At 32.2% G+C, this 25352-nt stretch overlaps 1 non-coding gene across 1 annotated transcript; it reads right to left on the reverse strand.

The window, feature by feature from the left end:
- Positions 1-454: 454 nt before the first annotated feature.
- LOC120887757 (U6 spliceosomal RNA) lies at positions 455-560 on the reverse strand. Its single transcript, XR_005731083.2, has one exon. It is a non-coding gene; the product is annotated as a U6 spliceosomal RNA (small nuclear RNA).
- Positions 561-25352: the final 24792 nt, after the last annotated feature.

The following is a 25352-nucleotide window of genomic DNA, read 5'->3' on the forward strand; positions in this document are numbered from 1 at the left end:
ATTTGATATCTAGCTCCTTGATCCATTTTGAGTTAACTTTTGTGGCTGGCGAGAGAAAGGGATTCAATTTTATTTTGTTGCATATGGATTTCCAATTTTCCCAGCACCATTTGTTGAAGATGCTATCCTTCCTCCATTGCATGTTTTTAGCCCCTTTATCAAATATAAGATAGTTGTAGCTTTGTGGATTAGTCTCTGTGTCCTCTATTCTGTACCATTGATCTACCCACCTGTTTTGGTACTAGTACCATGCTGTTTCTGTTACTATTGCTCTGTAGTACAGTTTGAATTCTGGTATCGCTATACCTCCAGATTCACACTTCCTGCTTAGAATTGCTTTTGCTATTCTGGGTCTTTTATTTTTCCATATGAATTTCATGATTGCTTTATCTATTTCTACAAGAAATGCCGTTGGGATTTTGATTGTCATCACATTAAACCTGTAGAGAACTTTAAAAATATGGAATGCTTCACGAATTTGCGTGTCATCCTTGCGCAGGGACCATGCTAATCTTCTCTGTATTGTTCCAATTTTAGTATATGTGCTGCCGAAGTGAGACAAGGTGTTGCTAAGAAGTTGCTATGACCTTGAACTTGTGATCCTCCTGCCTTGGTCTCCAAGGTCAGCTTGTGCCACCAAGGTCAGCTCATGGATATTACATATACATATTCTATAAATATAGTACATTGCTACTTATTTTGCTTTAGAGCAATGAAAATAAAAATAATACAACATAAAAGCAGTTAAAATAAGGGAATGTGTATTTAGTTTTTATTTAATTTCCATCATTCTTTTTTTCTTTGTTTAAAGTCAAGTGATCTAAACAACTTAACCTGGATAATGTAGTATTTTGGCTGTCAATTTCCTCAAATTCAATTCACATGAAAACTATTTTAGTTTTCATAAATTTTGGAAATGCATTCGATTTTATATTGCTATAGAAATTTGTAATGGCATTTACTTACACTGTGTTAAGTAAATGTTAGATAAACTTTTAATATTATACTTTTCCTTTAATATGCCTATCATTATGAGTGATAACATTTTCATTTTTGTTCTGATGAAAGCCCATTGTGATTCAGACTACTTGTGGCAAACAGATATTGATATTTATATTTATTCATATTTAATTTATAAATTCAATGAATATCAATTTTCTATTGCTGCACAACCCACACACAACTTAGTCTACTAAAACAAAACAAAACAAAAATATTTAGCTCTTGGTTTTGTCCTGCTCTGGGCAGGCATTACATGATCCCAGCAATTTTGCTCATGGATCTGTAGTCATTTAGTTTAACTGGGATTTTCAGATCTAAACTGACTTGAGTCACCTCTGGAAGCTGGAGTTGGCTGTCCATCTGTTGAAGCATCTCAGTTATCTACCTGCATGATAGCCCAAACTTGTTTCTATGGAAGTAGTTTTTGTTTTCTGCTTTTTGATGGAGTCTCTTCTATAGGTAAAGGCATTTTTCATTGCAGTATTAGCAAAATTGAAAGATTTCTTTAGTCCTCTAGTCAAAACCAATGCAATTCGATTTCTACCCCAAGAACTGAGATCTGTAGAAACAATGATAGGCAAAGTGGAATTTTTTAGAAATTTCCTCGACTTTCTTGTTGATAACTAGGCAAATGATTGTGAGAAACTTAATCTTCCATGTGCTGTTACTTAACATAATAACAAATGTTAGATTTTTATATTTATTATTAAAGCAAAGAAATGAGATACAATGTAAATTGTATTTTTCTCAGTATATGAGAAATTGTGTCTATAGAGTTATGTCTCTAATATTTGCAGCTCTAATGTATACATCGGATTAACATTTTTGATTTAAAAATATGTTAGGGTAAGATTTTGCTTCAAATATTTTCCCTTGCTCGTCTCCTTAGGTTCACCTATTTCTTCTGGGTAAAACCAAAACCAATGCGGCAAAATATGGCTGTTAGAATTCTTAAGAGCAAAGGTAATGCTTTAGCTGAATAATTAAAATGCTATTTATTTCATGTACTGGGATGACATTAGCAGAATGTACATTATCAGTTTTCTAATAACATAAAATGTCTCTTCATCCTCATAAGCATGTACCATTTTAACAATTGTGACAGAGTGACACTATATTTCAAACACAGTTTTGCCCAGAGCAAGACTTAACATCTCTTTCAGTAGTTTAAAAGATCCAAGGCTTATCTCCAGAGGGCGTCTTCTACTGCTATTACAGTGCACAAAGGACATTTGCCATAAAAATTCAGGCAGCCTACTAGTTCATTTCAAAAGCACAAATGGCTGCCTATCAAAAAATCATCATATATTAGAGAAAAATGGACACCATGAAAGAGAGGTAAGCTCAATCAGGTGAAGAATTCATACCAGTGCAAGTTATTAACTCAATCAGGACAGATCTTGAAAATATTATATTAACATTCTACATTGTAGATATCTGACATTTCCATAGTCAATTTACTCTCCTATTCTCCTAAAGTTATTTCACACCATCTCTTCTCAATTTTTCTCCACACCATCTTCACTGAATGTTGATGCTGTAAAATAGGTGCTTTTACTAGTTGTATTCTCCGACAAACATTTGCACCCACACCCTTTCCCAGAACTTGTTCTAACTACTTATAAATGAACTCTTCAGGTCTATTCAAAGACATCAATCCATATAAGGACACTTGTTCCCAGACCTCATTTTCTTTGAATTATTCTGGGACATTTCTCAATCAATTTTCCATTCTCTCTCCTGTATCTTCAATCTTTCATTCTCTTCTAAAAGAAAACTGCTGGAAAAAAATAAATGGTCATTTCTTTTCTCATCTTAAAGACATTTATCTTAAACTCACTTCTCTCACCTATGACTTCTTGTTGCTTAAATTGAACTTCCACAGATTAACCATAGACCTAATTTCTTATTCCTCTCTTCCTGTATCCTACTATTCTCAATGCAATTACACTCTTGGGAACAATCTTATGAAAACTACTGTTGTTAACATTGTTAATGACCTCTGTAACAGCCTGTGAAATGACGACCTCTCTCTACTGGTTCTAGTAACACTATTGACAGCATCTCACATGATCAATTATAAATAATTTCTCCTCTCAGCTTCCACAACCTCATTTTGCTTTCTTTTCCTTTCACTAAACATTTTATTTTGAAATAATTGTTGATTGATTTGTCATAGTAAACATCAATAAAGAGATATCCCTTGTATACTTTAGTCAGTTTCCTCTAACTGTAACATTTTATAAATCTATGGTATAATATCACAGTCAGTATATTGACATTGATACAATCACAAAACAGAAAATTTTCATTAGCAGTGAGTTTGTGTTACTTTTTTTTAAATAACCAAATTAACATCTCTTTGGCCTATACCCCATTCTTAATGGTTGGCAACAACTAATCTATTCTCTATTTCTATAATGTCTTATTTAATGAATGACAAAATAGGATTATAAAATACATAGACTTGTTTAACCTATTAGTGTAAGTTTTGTGACTGGAGCACGTTTCCCTGGAGATTTAGGCAAAAGGTTGTATTTATTAAGAATTTGTTCCTATTTTTTTTTTTTTACAAAGCAGTATTCCATGATACCATGTTGTAGATAACTACCATAGCTTATATAACCATTCATTTGAGTTGCATGGTTTTTCACTATTATTTCATGTAATAGTTAATAGAGATACATAATAATTATGTACTAATTTCTTATTTAGACATTCTAACTAGTTTACAGTGGTGTCTCATAATTTTAATTTATAATTTCCTTACATGTTTTCATGTGTTTATTTGCATTTTAATCATCTTACATGGAGAAATGTCTCCTCAAGCCTTTGACCCATTTTCTAACAAAATGGTTTGATCTTTCAGAGTTTATTTCTTCCAGACACTAAAGTGTGTGTATTTGTTATGTCAATTGCAAATATTTTCCCTATATGCAGCTTATTTTTTCATCTTTTTAACTGGGTCTTAAGCAGTGTAAAAGCATTTAATTTTAATGAAGTTCAGCTTATTATCTTTATTACAGTTTGTCCTTTCATTTTCTAGATAATAAAGATTCCCTGCATATTCATTCATTCTCTCTCTCTCTCTCTCTCTCTCTCTCTCTCTCTCTCTCTCTCTCTCTCTCTCTCTCTCTCTTTCTCTCAAGTTTTATAGTTTGTATTTTAGTTTGTGGTCAATTGAGTTCATTTCTGTGTAAGATATGCAACTTATATCAAGATTCTTTTCCTTTTTTTCTGTTTCTTTCTATAACTTTTTTTTTCTCATGGTTATCCCATTGCTCCAGTACTATTTATTGAAAATGCTGTCCTTTCTTCTAATTGTCATTACAAATTTGGCACAAATAAGTGGGGCCCTTTTGTAGGGGGTCTATTTGTGGGTTGCCTGTTCTGTGCCAGTGATCTGTGTATATTTATGCTTCTACCAACAATATCTTGTCTTTATGATTATAGTTGTATAATAGGTTTTGAGATTGGCTAGATTTCCCCTCAAATCTTAATCTTCTTTTCAAACTTATTTTAGATACTCAACTTTTCTCTATTTCTATATACATTTTAGAATAATCTTCTCTGTATCTATAAAAAATCATGAGAACTTCACAGAAATTGGGTTAAACTCATATAACAACTTGGAGAAATTTTCATCTATATTGCTTTTCAGTCTTCCAATCTGTACATAGGGGTCTCTCAATTTACTTAGGTTGTTTTGTTTTTTTTTTAAATTTTTTTAAACCAGTGCTTTGTAACTTCAGATGCATTTTGTGTATATCTTTATATTACAACTAATCATTTACTTTTTCTTTTTGAGTGGCTGAAAAAGGCATTATGTTTTTAAGTTTCAGTGTCTGTGAGATTAGTGTCAGTATAGATAAATATAATTGATGTTTCTATAGTTGTTTTATATACTGATTCTGTTAAGATCACTTATTGGTTCTAAGAGGGTTCCCCCCTCTTATTTCCTAATGATTTTTAAGAACATTTTTCAAGATTTTCTATGTCATCTACATATATAGAAAATTTTGTTGCTTTCTTCTTATCACTATGTGTTTTATTTCTTTGTCTCTAGGACTATTTTGAATAAAAACTATGAATGTAGATACCCTTGCCTTGTTCGTCAATATTGGGGAAGAAATTTATTCAGTATTTAACTGTTAAATATTGTGTTATATTTAAGTTTTTGTAGGTTTTCTTTATTAAATTAAGAACATTTCAATCTACTATTTTTCTGAAAGTTTTCATTACGAGTGGATGTTAAACTATGTCATATGCTTCTTCATAAAATCATATGATTATGTAATTTTTCTCTTTGGCCTGCTTTTATGGTGGATTGCATGAAAGGGTTTACAAGTATTGAATCAACTTTGCGTTCTTGGAATAAATTCTATGTAAGTACAGTGTATAATTTTTTAACATTGCTAAATTCTAGTTGATATTTTTGATAAAGATGTTTAAATGTTTATTCACCAAGGATATTGATCTATAATTTGTTTTGTATTACCTTAATCTGCTTTTGTTATCAGGGTAATACATTATAAAGTGAATTGGGAAGTATTCCTTCTTTTTCTATTTTCTGGAAGAGAAAAATAAAATTGATATTAACTCTTTACTAAGTATTTATTAGGATGATTTTATGAAACCATCTTAGACCAGATATTTCCTTTCTGGGAAGCTTAAATTTATAAATTAAATCTTTAAAATGATTACTGAGACATTTAAATATTTTCCTATTGAGAATGCTATGTTAGTGATGTTTCTTCTTAGTTATCAGAAGTTTGACTATAATTTATTGTGTATTTTGGGGGTTCATTATATTTGAGATTTAGGCAACTCTTTAAATATATTGTTTTATATTTTACCAAATTTTGAACATTATCAGTACTATTATTATTGCTTGCTTCAAGTACTATTTAAGCTCTATATTTCTTTTTATTTTTCTTCTGTGAATACAATGAAACAAAGAAGTCTTTTTGTTGTTGTTGTTATAGTCCCACAGATTCCTGGGACAGTGTTACTTATTTTTAGCATATTTTCTCTCTTTTGTTCAGATGGGGTAATTTTTATTTTTCTAGTTGCAAGTTTATGAATCATCTCTCTGTTCTTCCCATTATGCTTTTAAGTCCTTCCAGTGAGCTGTTGTAGTTTTCAATTTCCATTTTTACATTTTTTAACAGTAAAATGCTCCATTTTCTCTTACATGTCTATTTCTTTGCTAAGACAATTGGCTGAAACTCTTATTTTTTTTATTGTTTCAAGCCTGTTTGTAAATGCTTCTTGAAACATTTTCATGATAACTTGCCCCAATCTGGCTGGGCACAAATCACTGAGCCGCCACAAAGCTTTGTAGGTTCAAACAGCAACTCTTTATTCCGGAACTCACCGGCACTCTAAGGCACTCTACACATGCTTCCCAGGAACACACTCCCTCCACTGGGCTTTGCGTGACAATTCTCCCTGAAACCCGGGGAACTCCAAAGTAGTGGGTGCCTGAGGCAGCAGGATCAGCCATAATCCCTGCAGGATCCGCCCTAATCCAGGAGCAAGGTCACCTTTCAACCATTCCCTCTAGCAAAATGCCAAGCGTCATTTAGACTAAACTGTGGCTCTCAACTTCTGGCTCTCAACAATAACTACTTAAAATACTTATCAGAGAATTCTAGTATCTCATCATATAATTCTAAGAACATTGGTATTGTCATCTGTTACAATTTTTTATTATTATTTTTTTTACATTCACTTTTAAAACTTTCTGGATCTTGGTGTAAATATTCACGTTTTTTGAAATATGGAAATGTGAGTCCTTATGAGCCATGGATCCTATTTTAGCTGGATCCTGTGCTAGTGCTCTAACAAGGGAACAGGGAAGAGGCACACATGCTGCTTTGTTGGTCTAAGCAGAGGAGAAGCTAGATTCTCAGTCTCCACTGACACTTAAGGTTCAGAGAAGGTCACCTTCATTGTTCCCAGGTAGGAGTGGGAATTCTAGCTGTCAATGGAGTCTTCAGGGATGACATGTATCTGTGACTCAACCATGTCACATAGACATATCATCCATCAAAAATAAGACTATTTGGATCTTATTTGGCCTTCCAGAACCATCCCATTTTCAATAGGTTGAGAGAGAAAACTGCCTTACTACACAGTATTTAGAGTGGAAATCTGAACTTACCACATGGTCTAGGCTTTTTTGTGGGCGGGACAAGGTCACAGTGCTTTTCTGTGGTATTTGGATATAGTAGTAAAACAGTTAATTTTTAAAAATCTGTCCTGCTAAGGTTATTCCTTTTCTAGATTTTGCCTAGAGGCAGAAATCATTTATTGGGGCTATTTTTAGTCTATTTCTGTTGATATATCAGCATTGTCAGCTCTTCCAGCAATCATTCTAAATGTAAAAGAGTCCATAAAAAACCCCAATGTATTCACCAAAATTCTGTTCTTTAAATGACAAGATTTCAAATTGCAGACTACATTCCATCTTTCAGTGTCTTAAGTTTGCATTATATGTTACACGTAGGAACTTCAGTTACACTTGGAGGAATAGGAATATATCTACTGCATCTTCCGCTTTCCTTTAACTGACTGTTGACTCATTTTAACATTTCTCATCAGCAGAACTATTTGAAAAAAGACAATGATAAAACAATCTTCAAAAACAGTGAGGAAGTGCTTTTGGTTAGTCTGGAATCAAGCATTAATCTCATACTGAAAGTGAGACGCATGTTTTCAGATAAACAAGAAAGTAGAAACTTTAAAATTTAGATATCTTCTCTTTGATAATTTTTGGAGTAGATATATAGCCAAAAAAGTCAAGAATTGGCACTTAAAAATTAATGATTCCTTTTATTAAAGTCTTGTTTTTATAAAAACAAATATTTTTTAGTTGTAGATGGACACAATACCTTTATATTGTTTATTATTTTTTATGTGGTACTAAGGATCGAACCCAGTGCATCACACATGCAAGGCAAGCACTCTACCACTGGGCCACAACCCTAGACCCCCAAAAGTCTTGTTTTTGATTTAAAAAATCTAAACAGGAATTAGGTATTTTAGACAAAAATTAGTCTATGAGAACACGGGAGAGGAGATGGGAGAAGCAAAAAGATAACATATTATTTGCATTGTTTGATTAAAGACTGATTATACTCTATGTTAGAAAAGAAAATACTTAAATAAAAGCATAGTCCAAGCAAAATAAAGTGAGATGTGTAATTTCATAAATGATAGTGTTAAGGGGGCTGGGAATGTGGCTCAGGCAGTAGTACGCTCGCCTGGCATGTGTGCGGCTTAGATCCTTAGCACCACATACAAACAAAGATGTTGTGCCCGCCGAAAACTAAAAAGTAAATATTAAAAAATTCTCTCTCTCTCTCTCTCTTTCTCTCTTTAAAAAAAAATGATAGTGTTTAAAAAAGGCAAGAAAAATATATTCAGTTTAACAAAGGAAAGGATAATTTAGAAGTTGGAGGTTGCCAGGAGAAATTGGGATAAATAGAAAATAAAATATGTTACCAATAATTATTCTAAAAATCAATAGTTTAAGCATAATGACTGTCTCCAAAGAAACATTTTGTATGGTGTATGAGGTTGGCATTCAAGTTCACTAATTAATATGTGTGTGTGTGTATGTGTGTGTGTGTGTGTGTGTGTGTGTGTATAATAATAAGAAAGGCTGTAATTCAGTAAAATACTACACTCTTTTTAAAAATAAAGGGCAAAGAGGCCAGTGCTACACACAAATTGTCACAAATAATAAGTAGAAGACATTTTATGTTTGTTTTAACTGTTTGGAAATAATGCATATTTATCAATCAACATATTTTATAAGGGTTAACATTTACCTCTATTTGCTTCAATTTTTTTCATTATTTTATTGTGAGGGACATAGAATATTACAATAGAAGTGACATTTTACCTACCTATAAATTCTTTTCCAAACTGTTTTCTAAAGGTAACTACTTTTCTGATGATGTATATATAGCCCTTCTCTGTTTTTATATTTGTAAAAATTTGAAATAGGGGAAAAAAGGAATTGAAGCAGAAAGATTAAATTCTAATCTTTGCTTCTCAATGGCAAAAAAGATGTCTATGAATAAAATTCAACTACTTAAAGATAGTAATTAGAGTTTTTGAAAAACATTGGTAAAAATAGGAAAAATGGTCCATAATACACAAATGGAATACGGTCCTTTGGATTAGTTAATAAGAGCAGAAACTTAGAATTTGATAGAGGTTGTGGACTGGTTTACTTTTTATTATATTGCTAGAGTATAAGAAGCAAAGAGGTGAACTTGCTCTCTCTCTAGCCCGAGGGAGTCAGACAAAAAAGTATGACTGATATAAACTCAAGCTGTGCTCAAACTCTAGCAGCTAGGCTCAGTATTACAGCTGATTTAAATTCAGTGCAGTATGTTAACAGAGTATGCTCCTGGTCCCCCACCATCACCAGTTCAGGAGATCATCCATAACAACCACATCTCAGCAAAATCTCATAAAGGTACCTAATATCTTTACAGCAGTCACAGAAAATTCCTCTCTTCTATGAGGTTACCTTAGATTTCTCATACTATAACCAAACAAATACCCACTTTGTAGAAAAAAGGAAAAGAAGGTATGAACTCAAAGGGAAAGAACTTTTTGCATCAAGAGAATTTAAATACAATTTGTTCTTCAATACCCATCCTTCCTGTCTTTAAAATAGTCTGATTTATAGTGTTGCATATAGTCCAAACAAAATTTTTTGGGAAAAGGGGTACCAGGGATTGAACCAAGGGTGCTTAACCACTAAGTCACATTTCCAGCCCTTTCTTTTTAAATATATTTTATTAGATACTGGGTCTCACTGAGTTGATTAGGTCCTTGATAAGTTGCTGAGGCTGGCTTTGAACTCTATATCCTCCTGCCTCAGCCTCCCCAATCTCTGGGATTACAGGCATGTGTCACTACACCTGGTTTACTCCAAAAATATTTAAAAAAAATAAAAAAATTAAAGGTTAAAAAAAGAATTCCTACAAGCTGCATTCATCCATTGTACCTGAGTTTAGCAAACAGCCCTGCAGGAAAAGCCTGGGCTCCTAGTGGTCCAGCACCTCCCAGCCAGGCCGCTGCTTAACTCCTGACACTACAGGTAGAAAAGAGAGCAACTCTTACTCTGTTCCTTACTCACATATTTTTATAGTATTTTTTGTTTGCCTTTATAGCTAAATATAACCCTAATAAGTATGAGAATCAATTTAACTGATTACATCTGTCTCCACTGAATTTAAATTGGTTGGTCTAAGATTAGTTTATTTTCCTATTACCCAGTATATGGGGCATGTAAGAAAGCTCAGTGACTTGAGATAAATATAAAGAAAAATATTTGCTTTTCAGATTTACATATTTGTTTATACTTAGTATCAGGCTATAGAAAGCAATGCGCTAATGCTTTTTCTTTCTGTTCTGATACTCATGAGCCATGCAATTTGAGGTCAGTGAATGAAAAGTTGTAAACTACCACATGTAATGTGGTTGAGGGAATCAAAAGTCCACCAAAAAGATAGAAAATGTGTTTTAAAATAGACATCACCAATTTATTTGTTTATGGCTAAATTCTCCTGAGCATGCAGTTTCTGTTTCTTTCCCCCTAATATATAGATCAAGCTTGAGATGTTTGCTGTCTCCGGGGAACACATTGTAAGGAATAAACAAACAGTTTTTTCCTCTTCAAAACTTGGTACTGTCCTTCACCTTCTATGTTCTTTGAAAGTTTGTCTCTCATTTAATCTATTTTATGGCACCTTAGTGCCCTACAGGAGTCTGCCACAGTCCTATTTATCTTCTCTATGGAGGATTATTTTTAAAGCCTAACTGTTTAATAGTGACTAAATATAGTAGAGGGCATGTATTAGGACACTTTAAACAGACTTCTAGTTATTTTGGTGTAAAGGATGAAAATATTACTATACATTTGATAGGTTGTATTATGTTATTATGTCTCCAAGCCTTTTAAGATTATTCATCAAAAGAGTATTTTTAAAACATGACACTGTGTGGAATATATTTTGTTAAATGCTAGCATTTCAACTTCTATTAAAATTGGTTCTCCTTAAAGATGATCCAAAAGGGAGGTGGGGAGACATTTAAATGGCAAAATGTAATAAGTATACTTTGATAAGTACATCAATAGACCTATCCCTAGGTGATATTGTCTCTTTAAAATAGACATAAAAATCTCAAAAAGGAGGTGAGCAGAAATAGAATTTGTGATAGGTGTAACATTAAGAGCATTCCACAGTAGCAGAGTTGAAGAACAGCAAGAAGGTTCAGAAGGCTGTTAGGCCAGAGCATGAGGCATAATGAAGAGGCTTGAGAAATTGCAACATATCCTAAGAATTTGTTTTAAGGAAATCTTAGTGTTCCTAGAGGAAAGTGTGCCCCATAAGTACACCTACACGAAGACTCGCCAAAAGAAGGAATCAGATACCACCATTTGAATTAATTTGTTAAGAATTGCAAATTTTATCCCAAGAAAACCTTGGGAAGGAAAAATCACATGGTTGCATTTACTTTAGGAAACACTGCCCTGGAATCACTAGAGATACCGAGTAATACAATTAATAATGAGAACATTAATTAAATCAGGTGAAGGAAAATCATAGACAACATGTAAAATGCAAAGAATGTGTAATACATATGACACTGTGGTTAGATTAAGGGAGTAATATTAAGACATTTCCCAGTTTGGGTGATTTTGTCAATCTAGGCAATACGACACATATTTTGAAAAGAAAGTGATGAGTTTTCATTGGCAGTTTTGAGTGTACCATACAGGACAAATAGGTAAACATTAAATAGAGGACTAATGCTCAGTAGGATGTTCGGACATTTATGGTTTAAAATGAGAAATTGTATGTGAAAATCCTAACTGGGAAGCAGTTTTATTTTATTTTTTTTTAAAGTGGGAATATGAGAAAACATTACATGGGTATACAACAGTCACTCGGTATTTCAAAAACACTTATAAAAACTTAGAGAAAAATAGAAATTATACCAGAAATAAATGTTGAAAATAACACTTTCTGAACGCCAAAAAAATTAAATGGTTCTTATATCTGCTATGACTACTGGGAATTCTTTCTTGTCACTAATAATTTCCAGGACATACATTTCTCTAATGAGACTTGGGCCAATTTTTTTTAAATGACTGCACTTGTTGAGGGGGATTAAGTATTACAGTGTCATGGCCAGCAACAGGGGCCATGACACTGTAAACAGGAATGAAATATATGAGGCAAAACTTTTCTCATAGAAGACAAGACTGTAATTCCTGAATAAAAATAAATTTCCAGGATAATTTTGACCACCTCCAATTAAAAGCAAGTAATTCATAATAGAACCAAACTAGATAATTGTAGAAGTGTTTAAAATTAAAAGGAAATAAATATCAAAAACAGAATTACCATATTTTACATACAACAATCAGGAGATATGAGCCATATAGTAACTTGAACAGGGAAATTTGGTATAATTACATATCGTAAAAAGAATAAAACAAGGGGCTGGGGATATAGCTCAATGATAAGTGCTTGCCTTGCATGCACAAGACCCTGGGTTCAATTCCTAGCAATACACACACTCATCATCATCATCATCATCATCATCATCATCGTCATCATCATAATAATAAAATTGTAAAAACAATAAAACAGTAGGGATTGATAATTTAGAAATAAGAGAACCCCAAAGAATATAAGCATCCTAAAGAGTAAGTACAACAAGAAGGCCTGACATAGCACTCAAGGAAGAATTGTCTTTTTCCCACCAAGGCTGAAGTCTAGGCCTGCTGGAGAGAACATGGCTATGACTATGGGTTGGCAGAGGTGTTGTTGTAGTGCCTTGCCCAGTAAATCTTGCTAACATGTATGCCCTCTAGAGTTCAGGGGAGCTGTGTACTGGAGGTGCTACTCCACCACCTAAGAAGTTGTCTGGGGAGGCAACAGGTATCTAGTAGTGCTGACCATGGTGCACTGTGAGTCTTGGATATGGAAGCAGCTCTCTGTTGTGTATGAGCTGGGTGGTGGAGAAGCCATCTATTTTGGAGAATTGTGGCACTGCAGTACTACCACTGCTGAAAGACCATGTTTGCTCTAAGATTGTCTCACTTTATAATTGAAAGATGCATAGATCAGTTGTGAGAGTCATCAACAAATATGCTCACATTTAAGGTGGCTGCTGTCTCCTTAAATGTGAAATAAATCAACCAAGATTCCCCAGACGCCCAATACATCGCCTTCATCTAACTCATTTACTGTAAAGAAAATGGGGAAAATGCTAAGTCATCTGAATATACTGTACAGTTTGAAGAAAGGATTTATATGCAAAAGTAAGTGGTATTTCTATCATCAAGAATGAAGCAAAGAGCCAGATATGGTGGCATATACCTATAAACCCAGCAGCAGCTCAGGAGGCTGAGGCAAGAGGATCTTGAATTCAAAGACATCCTAAGCAACTTAGCAAGACCCTAAGCAACTCATTGAGACTCTGTCCCTAATAAAAACATAAAAAAAAAAAAAGTTCTGGGGATGTGGTGCAGTTGTTAAGTGCCCTTGGATTCAATCTCCAGTGCCAAGGGAGGGAAAAAAAGCAAAAAAGCAAAGAAACAGGTAGGATGCCATCCTAATATAATAGGATATAATTAAGGAAAAACAGGGAAATAATATAAAATATACATGTAAGGAACTTGACGAATCAAGAACATGTAATCTTATAAAATTTAATGCCATCAATTAATAGCTATAGAACTAAGAAAAGACCTAAAAGAATTTCAATATAACACAGTATTTGTATAAATACCAACAATAAATATAGAACATAAAATAAATACAGATTCAAAAATTGAATGAGAATAATTTCAAAATCTTGAATTAAAATTGCCCAAACTTTCTTGAAAGTCATAAAATAGCATCAAGATAAGAGAGACTGCATTCTTAAATATAAAAAGTTACACATTTCATGCACTATATAACAAATTAGGAATAGAATATTTTGAATTATGGAAATCATTCTACTAATTACCTGTAAGTATAGAGGCATATAAATAATTTATATAAATGAAGTAATTTAATGTGAAATAATATTGAGATTAGGAACAACCTTATGATTGTGAGCAATTAATATATAACATTTGTCAATTAAATTAGTGGAGAAAGATATGTGGGTAATATATAAAGTTAAGGCAATCAATCCTAATAATTAATTTATTTTTGTACTTTATAGAGAATGCAAAGTGCTTTATAGATAAGCAAAGTATCACTTACGAAACAATATAAAATCATGTGAACAAATATTACAAATTACTTAAGATAAGGAAAGTTTCTTTAACAAAGATATATAGAGAAAACATAAAATTGGTCACATTAGAGAAAACAAAAACACAATTCAAAGCTTGAAATCCTTCAGTGTATATATTTTCTAGTGAGTCAATAAGATATCAAGTTACAAAAGAATAATTTGAAAATGCTCAGTTGCTTTGACATTTAGAAGTGCTAGCTCTAATTAAAGGAAACTGAAGTAGATATATATAATTTGAGAAAAAGCAGAATTCAAAGGAATGAAACTTTACTAAGAATAAAGAGGGATAATACTTAAGAATAAAGAAATCAATTTTCCCTATTTAGGATATAAAGATTGAAAACTTGTATGCAATCACAACATTGTATATAAATATTTGAGGGAAACTGATAGAACTGCAAGGAGAAATCTCCAATTGTAACTGAAGAATTTGCCACTCTTCTTTCAATAACTGAAAAGCACACAGAAAACTGATAAGGATATAATTGTCCCGAGGAGCATTTTCAGTCAACTTGATCTAACTGGCATTTATTGGGTTTTCCATCCAGTGTCATTCTTCTCAAGTTCTTGTGGCTCATTTAATAAGATGGACCACATTCTGAGCTGGAAAACACACCCTAACTAATGTAATGGAAAAAGCAAAATATGTCCTCAGATCATGAGGCAATTAAACTTGAAATCAAATAACAGAAATATAGTTGGGAAATTCCCAAGTATTAGGAAACTAAAAGACACACTTGTACATTTCATTTGGTCAAAAAAAGTCATCATAGAAAAGAACATTTTGAGCTAAATGAAAATAAGACTACAAAAAAAATTTAAAAGGATTGCAATATAAGAAAGAGCTAAATAAAAATTTAAATAATGCATATTTTTGAGAAAATTTTCAAATAAAAATATAAACTCTCATACATAAAACTTGAGGAAGAACAGCAAATGTACATGAAGGCAGGTAGAAAAAATGAAATAAAAAATGGAGAATTGAAAATTGACAAAAATAGATAGAAAAGTTAGAAAAATTAAAAGATTTTTTTTTTGGGAAAAGAGAGGAAGAGACATAGCATAAATTACCATTATCCAACATAAAACAGAGGTTACCAATATTAATATTAGTCATCTAAGGGATATCAAATACATAATAAGTGGATACTATAAACAAATCTGTGATTACTTATATGAATTGAATACTTCAAAAAGCACTAACTAACCTTCAAATCTCACAAATAGAAAAAATTCCATTTATACAATTGGTTTCTAACTATATTAATTTATTTTTTTGGATAAAAGTGCCACATATTAGTCATTGATTGAAATTATATAAACTGTCTTTAATGTGACATTTTAGTAGCACACTGTATTGCTTCCAGCAGTGTCATAACTGAGACTTCAATAGACAATTCCCTTGTGTTGAAAGCTTATCTACTCCAGAAGAGCTGAGCACAGAGTAAGAAAATTTAATATAGTTTTATAACTTGAAAGACACAAACCTCCAAAACTCACAAAGGGAGTATTGATAACATAATTAGTCCATATCTTTTAAAATTTTAATAAAAAATAAAAAATTAAATTAAGATCCTTTAGTCATAGATAGCTCCAAATATTTAAGAAGAAATGAAAAATCTCTTTGGGCTACTCAGCTTTTAATGGGCTGAAGAAAACACAGTAGTGAATGGGCTATGATTAGATTTTGTCAAACTGAAGAATTTTCTTGTTGAAAACATCAAAATTAAATAGGTACCTTAATTGCATAGAAAATTTCCATTTTGTCATGTAATATACTCACATTTATGGTTTTTTTTTCTCATGGTATGCAAAATTCCAGGAATTGCAAGAAATTGAAGGGGATGTATATTCAAATTTTGCCTACCATCTTCACTAATACAATGTTAGGAATATACGGGTGGTAGTTCTCTTTATTTATTTATTCTTTTCATTTTTTTTCTCTTTTTCCAGTAAATCCAGACCTCAGGAGAAAAAAAATGAATGCGGCAAATATGCATAAAAACTAAGTTGGCCCCCTTTTAACAAATTTCACTGGGTTTCTTTGCTTATCTTCATTTGATTTATGACATACATTCAAGCATAGAAGCAGAGATTATTTATAAAATAAAGTTTTTAGTTGAGTAAAACATTGCTTATTCTCTCCATTGTCCCAGCTGGTACTCTGTTATTAAGAAGGAAGAATATAGTGCATAGTATATGGGAAACTAGGTTTGTCTATATATATCAGAGTTACCAAGTATTATCTCATAATATTTTTTCTATATGCTTTCCAGTCTTTATTTTGTTTGAACAGAGTTAATTGTTTAGTCTTAAAATAGCATAGCACTTCATTAATGATTTATGGGACTTAGAATTATTGTCAACTTTTAGTAATAGTTTAAGTAATTGGGAAAGTTTTTTTTTAAATGAGCAAAATGAAAATAAGCTCATTCTCTTTTTCAGGTTTTCTGTGATTTGTACATTATTACATACTATATTTTAACTTGGAAAACGAGATGGTGAAATTCTAGAAAATTGTATTTAAATTCTACTCAAGTTGAATAAACATTTTGATTAATAATAATAGTAGGGAAAATATTAGCCTTGGTAATAACAGCATTTAATATCTAATGCTTGTTAAATATGTGATGATGTTCTCAGTAACTTAAATATATTGACTTAATCACTATTATAATTAAACCATTACCTGGGTATTGTTATCATCTTCATTTTACATAAACTAAAGTTAGATAACTTACCCAGATAGTTCGATATGTAGAATCATTCCATAGCTAATACAGTTGAATTGTGGATGAAATAAGCATACTTTCCACCAATTTGAGTGATTTACTATATTTTACATCTTTTTGCTGTGTTTTTGTATTCACTATACATTATCAGAAACTTCTGGTCACATCCTATAAAAAAAGATGTATGTTTTACATTGCTATTGTTTGGATGTGAAATGTCCCCCTGAAGCTCCTGTTAATGCACAAATATCCATAGGCAAAATGATTAAAATTGAGAGCTATAACCTAATCAGTCCATTCTAGTTTGAATGAACTGGTTCAGTGGTAATTGTAAGCAGGTAGGTCCTGGCTGGAGGAGGTGGGTCACTGGACCCTGCCCTGGAAGTGCTGTTCTTCCCTGTGCATTAGTCTTCCTCAACACTCTTCTGGTTCCTACCCCTGACATATGCTCAGGAGCTTTCTTTCCCTGGCCCTTCTCTGTGTGATATGTTGACTCATGTTGGGTCCAGGGTGATGGAGATGGCCATTTATGGGCTAAGACCTCTGAACCTGTCAGTCCCAAATAAATTCTTTCTTCTTTGAGTTGTTCTTGTTGGATATTTTGGTCACACTGATGTAAAAACTAACTAAAACAATTATATTCATTTTTAGGTCAGAATCATTTAAGCCACACTTTTAAGGTCAGAGGAGATTGCATCATAAATTCTGAGATCTGGAGTAGCATCTAACTCAAGGCATCTGTCTTTTATGTTTTCCTAGACTTTTGGACAAGTGTGCATTTCAAAGATATAGTTGAAGGTGCAGGTTCATCCATTAAAATTATAATCATGTTACAATTGGAAAAGTATCAGTTGAATAATTTCACAACTTGTGTTAACCAAATCATGGTTAATCTGACAATGGCTTCATGTCTTCATGTTACTATAATTACACATCTGAGATGAGCACTTAAAAAATTATTTGTCACAGTTTTGGAGGTTGAGAAGTCCAAGGTCCTTTCTGGTGAGGGGGGAGGTCCTCTAAGATTGGGAATACCATGTCCTAACATGTCAGTTCATGGAAGAGCAAGAAAGTCAAATGCTCCATGGAGCCCCACCCATAAAGGGCCTTAATCCCATTTAGGAGAGAGGATCCCTTACGACATAATCCCCTGTTTAATTCAAATGCCTTACCTATTAATAATATCACATTGACAGTGCTTGAATTTTGGAGGTCACACATTCAAAAACAGCGATTCTCAAGTGAATTTAGCAAGGTTCATGTGGAAAGAACAATACTTGGTATTTCAAAGAAAATTGATTATAGCATGAGTAAGTGTTCACACAATTATTAGATGAATAAAAGGTCACAAAAGGATGTTGAGAAGAAGCCATCATGAACAGCTACCGAAGCAATTACAATGCTTAGGTCAAAAGAAAAAGATATAGGAGTATGAATGAAAAAGAATATAGGGGTAGGAATTCATAGGAAATAGGGACAATTGGAGGGCAAGGGCTCATACATTTGGGGCTTAGAAATAACCACCTTACCTGTGCCCGCACCTGTGAAGAACAATGAAGCTGGTGCTCTATCTGCTCCATACACAGATCATTTTTTTCAAAAATTCTGTTTTCTGTTCCCTCTTAAAATGTATAACCAATGGCACAATCCCAATCATGTAATCCCTCTTAATCCTTCTCATCCTGTGTCATGGGGGCATTATCAATTTCCAATTTAATTAAACAGCTGCTATATACACTAGTAATAAAATATCTAAATCAGGAGAGAGAAAAATTGGTACTAGGGAGATAAAATATAATTATTCAAGTTAATTATTTGAAAGAGGAAAAATTCAAATTGACTATTAAGCTACAGAAATAGAAAGAATTTTCATTTTCAATTTATTTTCAAAAGGCATTATTTTTTAATTTTTAACTTTTATAGCTACTTTGTTAAAGTAACAACATAGAGGTTTCATATCAGTCATGTCAGCTATCAGGACTACAAATTTTGGAATAATTTTAGCATCCTTTACTCAATGGCCATCACTAGTCAAATATCTTGAATATTTCATATAAATGGATTCATGCTGGATATGTTTTCTCCCCAAAATATGTTCATTTCAGTTGTGACTGAAAGTACCATTTATTTGTGGCATTTAACACCAAAAGGTATTGGCTCTGTCAGTATTATGATATAGACCTCAAAGAAAACTCTACTATTTTGAAAGTCTAACTACTTCACTATAACAGAGTATAGAGTTGCACAACTGAATCTAATAATTAGCCCATGGGGGCCAGATTCAATTTACTGTAAGATGAGTTCCTTAGGCAGAGAGAAGTTTGTGTGGGATACTACCATTGTGAATACTCTATAATAAGCTCCTAAATGATGTTATTGGTACAAATATTAAGGATAGGACTGGGAAACACATATTTCATCAAAAATTTGTGTTGGTCAAAACCAAAAAGAAAGCAAAAGATGGCCTCTAAATATCCATGGATATGACAAATAAATATAAGCTGCTAGTATACATAGCAATAGATAGTGAAGAGAAAAATGTGGATGTTCTAATCAAAATTATCTAGTAAATCATAATGGGTCAGGGTTTTAAATGAAGAGGTAAACATTTTTTACTTTCCTTCCTTCCTCCCTCCCTCTTTTTCTTTTTTCCTCCCCTTCCCTCTCTTCCCCTCCTGCCCTCTCCTCTCCTATTCTTTACTTTCCTATTTATTTCTTTTTTTTTCTTGTAATAGGGATTGAACTTAGGGTCATTCTACCACCACGGAGTGAGTTAGTTCCCCAGCCATTTCTATTTTATTTTGAGTCAAGATCTCACCAAGCTGACCTTGAACTTGTTATTCTTCTGCCTCAGCATCTCAAGTAACTGGATTATAGATCCATGACTTTTCTTATGTAAATATTAGACATATTAACAAATATTGTTTTGTACATTTCTATTTTTTCATATCAATGATATACTTATACAGCATTCTACAACCTAGTTTTCTCCATTCATAAGTATATTCACAAGAACTGTTTATGCTGTTTCTAATACATACTAGTGTTCTTTCATACATTAATATGCATTATTAGGTCTATGGAAAAATTAGATTTTACTTAGTAGATCCCTGATTGACTCAATGTAATTTTCAGTGATAAACTCCTTTTCCTGTCTCAACTAACACAGTGATAAGGACTTTAATTGGGATACCTGTCATAGAATTGCTTATTAGTAAGGTATTTGTATTTGCATTTCAATTATGAGAATACTGTCAATTTGGTCAGCAGAATAGCTGTAGCATTTTTTATTCTATTCAGCAATCCAAGAGAGTTCTTATTTTAATCAAAATATTGTTTTGTGATAATTCCTTCTTATTTGTCAGTATCTGTCAGTTTGATGGTAAAATTGTTTAGTTATTCTTAACTTTAATTCAACAGGTTATTCATATAGCTAATCATATATTTATTTATTTTTAATAGGTAGATACCTAGGAAAATCAGTTGTGTAATTCTGTCTGAATCTGAAGGCCTGAAAAGTAAGAGTTTTGATGGATGTTTCTACTCAAGATGTTGAAAGGATAGAAGCCTATTCTATTCTTGTTCTCAACAGATTGGACAGGCATTGCAAGGGCTAATCTTCTTTACTCAGTTTCCTGATTCAAGTACCAATCTCTTCCAGAAACACTCTAACAGACCCCCCAAAAACGTGTTCTACCAGCTGTTGAGGTATTCTTTAGTCCATCAATTTGACACATAAAATTAAATATCATGCTTATATAACATAAAGGAAGCAAAATCCTGGGGTTGCACAGTTAGGGGAAGGACATTGCAATTTTACATTCATTGATTTTGAACTAGTATCCAAATGATGTGAACAATACATCAAACAATATTCACATAATTGCACATCTGCTCTTTTTTTACATGTCACGAATTTGGGAAACCATATATCAGAAAATGTAATCAACTTTAGAATGTAATATATGCAACTTGAATTAAGAGTGACCTAGTTGCTTTTCAAAATTGATTTATTAATTATATCCCAAATACATACCTGTTGATTTTATTTCATATCTACTCTTGGAGGCTAGAATTCCAAGATAGTGTTGGCAGCTTTGAGTTCTTGAGTGTCCTCTCTGCCTGGCTTGCTTATTGCTGTCTTTCCTTTGAGCACTCACATGATCTTTACTCTGGGGGTGTGCATGTGTCTGCTCACATTTCTTTTCCTTAGAAGGACAAGGTTATATATTAGATATATAACTAATATGAGGTCCCACCTTACAGACCTTGATTGAACCTAATAATCTCTTTAAAATAATGAGAATTTTTATACCCCATTTGAATCAAATGCATGATATGTCAAGATCATTGTATTGTCTTGAGCAACTAATTTAAAAAAAAAAAAAAACTTTTTTCCCCAATACAGAATATTTGGAGACACTAGTAATAGGACTTCAACATACAAATTTTTAGTCCATAAACATATTCTTACCAACTTTAAAAAATGCATCCCATGAACCACTGAGGCAATTGAAGCAACCATTTATAGGACTACTCAATGTTTAGAAAAAATTTATTGATTATCTCCTAACTTAAGATTGATTTCCTCCATTTGAGAACCTTTCCAAAATGTATATATATCTTTTAGTTGTTGATGGAACTTTATTTAATTCACTTATTTATATCCTGTGCTGAGAATCAAACCCAATGCCTCACACATGTGAGACAAGCACTCTATCACTGAATCACAACCCCAGTCCCTTAAATGTAATTTTAATTTAAAAAGTCTCCTGTACATTTGTGTATGCTTTTATAATACTCCTTAAATTCATTTAAAAGAATGAAATAACAAGAGAACAAATTGTGATAGGCACATAATGACTCCTCCAAAATCTCTGTATCCTCATCCTTAGAACCTATGTATATGCTGTCTCACATGGCCAAAGGGATTTTACATACTGAAATAATCATCTTAAAATGAAGAGATTATCCTGAATTGTTAGAGATGAATTCAATATGATCACATGGGTCCTTGGAAAGAGATTATCTTTCCTGGTTGTGATCAGAGAAAGAGATGAGCAAATAGAAGCAGAGAAATGTTAAGTTGCTGGCCAGAAAAAGACTTCACAAGCTAAGGATTGAAGACAGACTCTAGAAATACTCACATGCAATAAATCTTAACACATTTAATAATCATGGTCCTCCATTTGTGTTTCAACATGTTTTCCTCATTATAGGTCATATGCTAGAAACCATTATTTTCTCCCCTTGCACTAAAGAGGAAAAAGCTAAATCACTTGCTCAACATTATAAGTTATAACTATCAAAATTATATTTTGAAAACAGTCTGACTCCAAGGCATAATTCTTCCATAACGAGGAGAAATGACAAATCAAATTTGAAAAAATATATAAAAACTGGAATAATTATCAGTAAGAATGTATGGAAACTTAAGGCTTTTCAGTGAAAACACAAAGAACTTAAGACTTGAAGTCAATGATTATTATCATATATCTATAATTATAATATATGTCATTTTCTTTTTCTGCTTGACAGTAGCTTCTAAGAAAATAAAGCCATTATTACCAAAGTAATTGCCTTAGAGCACATCCAAAGGAATAACTTATCTGAATGTGTGCCAAATACTGAAATTTCAAAAAATTCAAAGTGAATATTAAGATGTTATAAATATAAAACATATCTTTAGGTGTACATAATATGAAGAATACACAGTGAGAATCTTTTATTAATTCTCTGAAGCTGGATTCTTCAAAATCAAAGTAAAATCAAAATATGATACATTTTCTTAAACTTAATTTTACTATATTTGGCAGAAAGCAAACCAAATATTAAGAAATTTTAAAATCAAATGATTCCAACCAAATTAGTCTATATTGATATAAAGCAACTAAACATTAAAAAAATTCAATGATAACACTAGTTACCCATTATTTAAACTTTTTCATATGTCACTTTAAAAACATTATTCTATAGCATTTTCGTATTCATACATAGAAGCTGGAATAATATGTATATCAGACATATGCAAATTAAAATGTTCATTTTTAAACGTAATGATTTGACAGTTTTATATTATATTGGTGAACAGTAACAGTTTTCCTTAGATGATTATTGCCACTATATCTTGACTGATAGTTTTAGTTTTAGATTATAAATGATAGCCATCAATATGAAGATATGCATACAATATTCACATGAATATATAAACTTATATTGCCACTTTATACACATATATGCACATGTATATAAACTATCAGTTATTTCTTTAATTTGAAAAACAAAATTGGTATATTATAGAAAATTTAAGATTTTTAAAAATATTTATTTTTTTAGTCATAGTTGGACATAATACTTTTATTTCAGTTATTTATATTTATGTGGTGCTGAGGATCGATCCCAGGGTCCCACATGTGCGAGGTAATCTCTCTACCACTGAGCCACAACCCCAGGCCTCAAATTTAAGATTTTCAAGAAATTAAATTAATTACTTAAAAATGCAATACATTGAATTCCACCTCTACATAAGCTGAAATACAAGGGGCCATATTAATTATTTAAACTTAAAAGAATTAAAACACAGACAAGGTTGAATCAGTAGTTTCTGGACATAGAACATTAGCCTTCTCAGAATAGATTCCTGAAAGAGAAGCAACTGAGGGAACTCAACAATTTCCCCTGTTTCTGTCTAGAGAAGTTTGCAGACCACAATGCAGAAAACAGGAATCAGATGGAAGATGCAATCTTCATGAGCTGAGAAGATACTGGCGGTATGTGAGGCCAAGTTTTATTTTGCCATATTTTAAATTTGTGCATTACAGTTGTACACAATGATGGAATTTGTCATTATGTATTTGTACGTGCACACAATATGCAATATAAATTGACCAATGTTATTCCAGCATTTCCTCTTTCCTTCCCCTCTTCCCTCTCCCTATTTCCTTTTCTCTACTTATATTGCTTCAATTTTAAAGAGATCCACCCTCACGTTTTAAAAATTTTTCCTTCTCTAGCTTCCACATATGAGTTTGGTTATTTCACGTAACATAATGTTCTCAAGTCTCACCCATTTTCCTGCAAATGCCAAAATTTCATTCTTTTTTATGGTTGAATAAAACTTCATTGTCCATCTTTACCACATTTTTTGTTATGCATTCATCTGTTGATGGATACCCAGACTGGTTCCATAATTTGACTATTGTAAATAGCACTGCTATAAACTTGGGTATTCATATATCTCTATGATATGACTTTAATTCTTCAGGATAAATAAAGAAGAAATGAAAAAAATGAAGAATTGTACAGCTAGTCATAGGATGTTTCCATTCCAGGACTTTTGAGAAAACTTCATTCTGATTTTCATAGTGATTTTACTAATTTACAATCCCATCAATATTGTAGAAAATTTGCCTTTTTCTCCACATACTCTCCAAATGGTTTATTTTCTTAAAGGCTGCCATTGTAACAGGAGTAAGATAAAATTTCAGTGTAATTTTAATTTGCATTTTCCTGATTGCTAATGATTTTTCATGTGTTTATTGAAACTGAGGTCTTCAGATGGAGTACTGCAGAAGAGCTACATATAGCTCCAAATATCTACAGGAGGCTCTACTCAATTCTTCAGCTGAGAACAGCGCAGTATCTCTAAGTAAATTATGAATAAATTATTCAAGAAAGTGCAAATAATACCCACAAGGGAGACAGTGAGAGACAATTTTTACATATTTCTGAAAATTAATTTGTATTCTGACATGAGTGCAAGTGACATGGAAGATCCTACAGAAACATTATATCTCAGTGGGAGAGCAAAATCTACTTTGATAACCACTCCATGCAAAGAAAAGAAGAATTCTTCTCATAGAAAGAAGAAAAGAAAAATACAACAATAATAATGACTAGTCAATATAAATATATCTGGAATTCACATGAATACTAAAGTTAGGAAATTAGGACATTACACATTATATATATATATATATATATATGTATATATGTGTGTATATATATATATATATGTATATATATATATGACAAATTAAATAAATTAGAGACAGAGGACAGTAAAGACAAATTAATCTTATAGAGAAGAAAAATACAGAGTCTGATATAGAATTTACACTGAATTGAATTAATAACAGACACTGTAGGAAAAAAACAGCAAAATTTTGAGGCATATCAATTAAATCAATTCAAAAATAAATGACACCCCACCACACACACACATAGATCAGTGTGATAGACAAGATTTCAAATGGCCTAATGAACATGTAATTGGAAACTGCAAATGAG

The sequence above is a fragment of the Ictidomys tridecemlineatus genome, chromosome 10, assembly GCF_052094955.1.
Source record: "Ictidomys tridecemlineatus isolate mIctTri1 chromosome 10, mIctTri1.hap1, whole genome shotgun sequence".
NCBI classification, from domain to species: Eukaryota; Metazoa; Chordata; class Mammalia; order Rodentia; family Sciuridae; genus Ictidomys; species Ictidomys tridecemlineatus.